The sequence below is a fragment of the Larimichthys crocea genome, chromosome XVIII (assembly GCF_000972845.2).
Source record: "Larimichthys crocea isolate SSNF chromosome XVIII, L_crocea_2.0, whole genome shotgun sequence".
NCBI classification, from domain to species: Eukaryota; Metazoa; Chordata; class Actinopteri; family Sciaenidae; genus Larimichthys; species Larimichthys crocea.
The window spans coordinates 3,219,990-3,228,116 of record NC_040028.1 but is presented as its reverse complement, the minus strand read 5'-3'; positions in this window follow the sequence as shown (position 1 = coordinate 3,228,116).

Below are 8,127 nucleotides of genomic sequence, written 5' to 3'. Positions count from 1 at the left end.
TTTAATAATAATAATAAAATAAAAAAGAACCATAAAAGTATATCAACAAAGTATATGAACAAAGCCTTTGTTCAAAACCTTCAGAATGTAGATAGGTATGTAAGTATATGAATGGATTGTAAAGTTCAGACAATTTGAAACACTACAGATGAATAGGGTCAACTTTTGAACTCATAGATATCACCATGAAACTTCCCTAGTTTATTACTGACATTCATTATTTCTCCATGAGTCTGATTTCTTTTTTTTTAATTTCTTTTTGTGTTTTATTTCATCCTAATTATCTCTTATGAATCAGTACAAACTTCAACACCAAGCCATGTGAATCAGACATTTAGTATTTCTGATGGAGAATCTATTGGCTTCTCTTAAAGATGGAAATATATCTGAGCTGAGTTTTTAAATATTTTCAGAATTATTCATTGAATTTATTGAACAATTTTATAAGCAAACACTTTAGAGCCAATTCATTCAGTGTATTGCTGCTATTGTGATGAAATTACAAACATTAATTACAAATATTCATTTAATTTACAAACATAAATTACAAACATTATTTTCCCCCTGGGATTATTACAGTATTTCTGATTCTGATTCTGATAACATGTGAACATGTGAACATGTGAAATGATTCTATCTTAAGAAAACATGTGGTGTTCGTGCTGGAAATGAGACTTTGCTATCTTCAAGCCAACCTGAAGTGTCAGGATTTGTTGACCTGGGAGCACAAACAGCACCTGTTAAAAAAAGTTACTTGTTTTAATGAGCTACATTGATTTTGTGGAGACATGGGTTTTGTTTTATAACAACATTACACTGAATTATATCACGTATCATAATAATGATATAATATTTGATAAGAATCTGAAAATATCTTGTTATAATGTGAAGATGAGAAGGTTTTCCCTTCCTAATGAGAAATTAACCCTATATTTCATTACACTGAATGAATCAGCTCTAAAGCGTTTTAGCTCCACTAACCAGTTTAGTTATAAAATTGTTGGCATCTTTATTTTATTTTCTTGAATAATTATGAAAATATTTACAAACCTGCATGTGTTGAAAATAACTGCAGAAGATTGCTTCAATTTACTTTGCTTTACATATATTCACAGTTTTATTAACCATGTTTTATTGCATGCTGTACAGTTTAATATATTTCGATATTTTGTTTTATTCATTTAGATTTTTAATATATATATAGCACCATGTCATAACTTCAGTTTTCTTTTCATACAGAGCAGGTCTAGACCGTACTCTTCATAATATTATTTACAGAGACCAACAGTTTCACCATGAGCGAGCACTTGGCGATGGTGGCGAGGAAAAACTTATTTAATCAAAATTTTAACTTAGTTATTTCTGAATTTTGCTAAATCATATTTAGAAATAATAATGGTTATCCATAGATTCAAACCTATTTATAAAGAGCATGCTTTGCAGAATCATTACCTGTGTCAGAAAGTTAATATAAAAGTGTGCATTCTGTAACACACAGGAATCACTGAGATGGAATAATGCTGGTGTTACAAAAAAAGAAAAGTTATTTGGGGGTCATGTGACAGAGCTGAAAGTGTTGTCTTTAAGATGATACATTAAAGATGTGGATGGGAACGAGGTTTGAAAGGTAGAAAGTAGTTCAGAAAGTAGTTTCTAGCACTCAGAGTGAGAGGTGTGCTCCATGCCCGGGACACAAGTGAGACAGTCCCCACTGCAGAGAAAAAACAGAGGGGAATTCCCTGTTCAAGGTGAAGGGAAATCACACACACACACACACACACACACACACACACACACACACATTTATGTATGTGTACAGTGTTATTTTTTCACATTTGCATTAGTATTTCCCCGTCACAGTGATATGAGCTATTTTAGTACATGAATAAGTGTAAGATTGATGGCTTTGCAATCATATGGTGCATATAAGGTGATGGACTGTCTGTGCAGCCGTGTGTGTGTGCATGTGTGTGTGTGTTCTGGGTGGGAGAAGACGTTGGTTTGTGGTGAGTGTTTCCTGTCAGTGGCAAGTTGATGGGACCACCCTTCTCTCGGAAGAGGAGGGGATAATCCCCCCCTGATCCCCCATGTGTGTCTCCTGATACTAAACTAAACTTGCTACTGCTATTCTGGAATCATTACCTACAACTGTTTATCTCTGCAATAAGACTAATACTAAGACTACCATTTATGACTATCTATCTATGTTATTATGTATTTTATTTTATCATATATGATTATATATTAATATATATATATATATATATTAAATATATATATATAGTTTGTTCTTAATAGATGGTTACTTGTTTAACATATGTTGTTTTTGTTTGTTTGTATACCTGTAGTATTGTAACAAAAATAATTTCCCCCTGGGATTATTAAAGTATTTCTGATTCTGATTCTGATTATTATTATTATTACATCATTATTATTATTATTTTCTCTGCATGCTGCACAGCCACCCATTGTTCAAACCCACTCAATTTTATTTTAGATTCTGGTAAAGACTTAAAGTTTCCAAACATACCAAATATGTAACATTTCAAAATAAGATATCTAGAATATTTAATCTAATGTTAAGCTATACAACATTCATTTCACTCAATGTAAGCTTAATATATTTTTAATGAAGAGTTGTAACAAGCAGACATGCAGTGTGTATCATATTTTTTAAACTTTGATATAGTGAAAGAACAGTTTTACTAAAAAACGTTGAATATTAATATTTCATTAGGTTCTTTGTGTAGGCATTACTTGTTTATAAACTTTGTGGGGAAATTTTCTCATGTTTGTTTTCTCTGTCCAGTAAGATTCAATGACATCAGATGATCAGAGTAGACTTGAAACTCAGTGAAACATTCACACACTTGCGTGTCATTTACTGTTACCATCCCAAACTTTCCTATGGACAATCCCTTCTTCAAAGACCTTAACTGTTCCACGCCTCAGCATTTATAGGCAAAGCAAAAGTACCTTTCTTGGCAAAGAAACCCCTACTTTTAGAACATGATGTGTGTATGTTTGCATATGTTTAGCTCCAGAATACAAAACACTGGAGGTCATAGTTTTGTTTCAAATGAGCTGAAGAGAAACTGCAAATCACCTTTTGTCTGTTTACATGTCTCTTTATCATTTTACAGTGTCTAGTTTTACAAGACACTCAACATATAGTGCCGGACTGGAAACGGAATTCAGCCCCAGCTGTTTTTGTCTGGACTGGCTCCATTTTTTTTTAACATGTGCACATCTAAGTTACATGAAGCGACGTCAGGCAGTACACCTGCTGGGCTGTCATTTTGCTTGTCCGCTTCTTTCTCCATTTCTCTGTTGTAATCTGTCTGCTGCTCTTCTATCCAGACTCCTTCCTCTTTCTCTTCTTTTAGTGGCAGTGGACTGTTAATGTTATCACTATCAGTAACATTATTTTTGAATCTTAAACATTTTGCATCATCAACCACAAAATGTCCCTTTCTCTCTATCGATTCAATTTATTTGTATTTTCAATTTTAATTCTATTCTGATTGATTCTGCCTTGATTTCATTTGATTATTTCCAGCTTTGCTTGACAACGCTCTGACATTATGGAGATTAAAGGGACAGAGGCAGGTGATGATGGTCTGTACCACTTCCTGCACATGTCTAATATTGGTAGCCTATAAACAATTTTTAACCCCTGAGTCAGGGTTGCCCAAGAACGCTTCGACATGCAGACTGGATGATCCACAGAATGAACCACCGAACATCTGATGAAGAAGCACTCCACCTCCTGGGCCACAGCTGTATGGTGACACTTCACAATGAGAGTAAAAAATCATATTTAAGAAATGCTTAACTAATGCATGACAATTTAATGCATATAGGATGTGTCTAGATTTCCTGTTACCAGATACCATTACTTTATGTGATTAGTTCACTTAACAGCTCATCAGTTAAAGCAACATTGTGTAACTTTTTTTACTATTAAACAACACAATTTAAATCATATTGATTTACACACTGTAATCAGGTGAATGGTCATTCACACGTCTGTTGAACAATATAACTTTGTGCTCTGGGTGTGATCACCTGTGAGAAGTACATAACACACCAACTATTTCACTGATTTTCTTGAAACTGGATTGTATTTTATGGAGAAAATGTTTTCTGGCGTCCTCCAGCTTTTCTGATGGACAGTAAAGAAATCTGCTGGCAATTGTAGCTGCTGTTAGCTAATATTCTCTCAGTTTGTTAGCCGGGCTGCCCAGACTATGAGCTCAGAGCACCAGGAGAGTGTTTATACCACAGGTGTATTGGCTTCCGAGGTCAACGCTTCAGGGATGTCAGTAGAAGAGCATTCCAGCGTGTGGCAGAGAAGTTGAGCCAGATCCAACTTTTGGAGAAACAGGGCCTGACGTCATACTCCAGCCACCAATCAAACCCTCCACAGACAGCCTGAAACGTCTCTGAAACTGAGACGATCCAGGTGGATTCATGGACTAAACTCTACCTCCTCCTCTACCTGTGTGTGTTCTGACTTTGTTTAGTTTTTTATTTATATCTGCGTCTGACTCACAATTTATGCTGCAAATTGGTGACACAAAGAATTTTAATTTAGTTTGTGTCCGATGGTTACAGAGAGAGAGAGAGAGAGAGAGAGAGAGACAGCGAGCTTTGGTAAAGAGACATAGACAGTCAATAAGGGTTAGTGAGTGAGTGAGCGCCAGCCTCCATAAAGTCGGTTAATCAATGAAATAAAAAGTAAAAAATTACCTTTTTAAAAAAATTATATTTTCTAATATCAATAAATTGCTGTAGACAATTGTTTCCATTGCATTCACAGACAGAGGTGTGGGAACTGCACTCCTCTTCCTCTTGTTCAGTGCCCCGTCTATGAGCACTGTTATGCTGGACCCCCGCCCCTCCCTGCCTGGTGATATGATGTCGGAAGGGGCGTGGCTTGGGCACATTCTGCACGGAGTGGGCGTGGCTTGGGAACAGTCGACACTGCATGGGCGTAGCTTCAGCAAAATCCATTACCGTGTTTAGAAAATAAGGAAACAAATGTCCTACAATTCTGGTGATATAAAGGTGATATGTCCAATATGACTAGTCAAACTCAAACTAGATCATCATGTGAAAAAAGGCTCCATAACAGATACTAACTTCACTTGTTGGTCTGATTTCAGTTAGTGTATATATGGTGCTGGACTGCTGAAAGAAACCCTTCTTTTGTCATTCCCTACTACTGATTCTGATTGTGAGACTGTTTTTACATTTGCATGTTAAAATTGTACACCAGCAAAGGTTTCATGAATCTCACATCTCACAGGAGATTATTCCTGCGCAGATATAGAGAACACAGTATAATATTTCTTTAGGTTTTCAAATGATTGTTCAGTGTCAGTGTAACTGCTGACACAACTGGCAGAAAAGCAATTAGACCCTTTCACTGAAATTTGTGTCATTTAACTGAACAACTAAATTCATGGTAGCAGCTTGGCTGGATGATTGCCTTCGCTTCCGCACAGGCTATTTTACTCTCCCACAGAGTGAATTCATTCTCCCATGTGTTTGGATGGCGCTCAAGCTCAGCCATTGACACAGTGCCACTGCCAAGCAAGACAAAAAATCTTTGATAACTAAATGATTGTAAATATGTTATGAAAGAATATCTAATTAGTATGCAGAGATATTTAATTCTATTAACTCCCTCTCGTTACAGTTACCTTCTGTTGACTTGTGCAGGATTTTTTAACAAAACATGCTCAGATGAGAGCATTTAAATTTTTACCTTCTGGTGTTAGGATTTATTCCGCAATCAGCAGCAATCACAACAACCTCTTGATGAGTAATGTAAGAAAAAGAGAGAATGTGACTTATATCGAGACGGGGAAGGAGAGGAAGATTGTAAAGAAAAGCAAGAGTAGGGTAAAATGAGAGAGGGAGAAAGATAGAGGTGCTAGGTCCTCATCATCGTTCGCCCACACAGATTCCAACCACTTCTACATCACTCCATTACCTCCATGTAAATGACAGCTCTCTGTGTCCCGCTGAGGGGAGAAAAAGGCCTATTAACACCACAGCAGAGAAAGCCTGGGCACTGTTCAGCCCACGCAGAGTGGTCCTCCTTCACCCTCACACTCCCACACACATATACACACACTTATACATACACATACACAGCTGGCCAGAGGAAGAAGGGCAGATTCAAAGAGGACGTGGGCACGCAGGATGGTCATTCAGTAGAAAGACTGTTCCCAAAGAGTTTTCCAAAACAGAAAGCAAGATGAAATCACTTATCATAACTTGATTGTTGGTGGACGTGGGCTCCAACTGTAGGCAGCGTGCTTTGTGGGTAAATTAAGCATTACAAATCAATCTACCTTTTCCTTTTCACATTCTAGCCTTCATTGCCAATTTCTTGTCACTGATGGAGTAAATGTGCACCATGGTGGCAGACAGGCTGGTGTGTCTGTGTTATTATGTGACATTATAGAGTGCACTGGAGGAAGTTCCCTCTGTTGAGACGTCAGACTGGCCATAATTTGTGTCGAAGACGAAAGACAGGAAGAGCAACAAGGCATGTTAGACACACAAACTCTCAGCTCTTTCGTCAAATATAAAATTTTAAAAAACGGTACACATTCACACTGCACTGTGACTGCTGTCCCTTCACATGCAAAAGCACCCAGATACCCCATCCACTTCCCTTCCATAATATTATGGAGCCGGTGGAAACATGGGATAATATTTGGAGGGGGAATGGAAAAGACAACGGCAGATTATGGACAACATTCATCCCCTCTCGCAGCCCCCTGAGCTGTGTTTGGGTTGCTGCTGCCCTACTAAACCACGTTTGGAATTTCTGATTGCAACGTCAACACACGTATGTGTTTTCTCGCTTTCCCTACATCCAGTGCAGGGAAACTTGTGGCTGCAGGTTCCCAGGGAAGAGTGTGTGACTATCACTCACACAGCACACCTTTCTTCCAATAATAAAGCTTCCTTGACCAGGTTGTTTTTTAATGTAATTTCTATGAACAGGCATATGGATCTAGAATCTGTGGGCAAGGGACAAGGTTGTGGTTTCTGATTTCCATCTGTATATGAGTGACAATGATTTAGCTTTTAATTTGTTTTTAAAAATGTATTTTATGAACCAGTCTGGTCAAAGACGTCTCCAACTTCATTCTTATTCATTCTTAACTGGACTGTAAACAGTGACAAGCACACAGAAGAGAAAGTCTTGGTCTAGTTTCTGTGTGCTAAGCTAAAGGCTCAAAGAGACGAAGGCTTGATTTAGACCAAATCTGGTCCAAATGGAGGTTTTCCTACTCGTTTGTACAGGGGTGCAGTGTTTTGACCGCGATGATGCAGGCAACCTGATGTCATGATACAGTGGCAAATCAGATTATCAGACTGGTCAAACTCCTCCACAATCAGCCTGAAATGTCACTGAAACTGAGGCATGGACTACTTTCATAAACCAGCTTCCAGGTCTGTGCCGCAAAATAGTGACATAAGAAGTTTTCTTTGGTCTGTGTCGCTTTGAAAAAAAAAGAGAGAGAGAGCGCAGTGGTAGAGTGGTGGGCCACAGTCAGGAGATGTTCATTTGATATAAGGGGACGGGAAGGACCACCTACCATATACCTCACCTGCCTCCAGATCAGCTAATAGATCACGAGCTAGTAAATGCAATAGCTGGATCACTGTGCACTCATAGCACAGCATGTAGAATTCAAGTATTTTCACTAAAATATCAAGATGTTGACCTGAATAAATCCATAACTCTAAATAACTGCATACATTGGTTTACAGCTGAGAATAGTGGTATGATTGACAGTACATGGTTATGTTATAGCAGCTCAAAGGATAAAATTGAGGTTGTCATCTTGGTTAAATATCAAAAACACATTTACTTTAGCAATATTGAACTAACATAAAACGTGCAGAACATGGATCTTGGTCTCTTGTCCTGGTCTTTGTGTTCTAATGACAAAGCACTTCCTAGACTGATAGAAAAAATGTCAGTGCACAGAATCCATGCAAGATTTCCTCTGAATTGGTATACTGAATAGTGTTATATAAATTGGAATATTCCACTATTTGTATGTGCTTTCATTTAACTGGCATGGCATGAAAAAA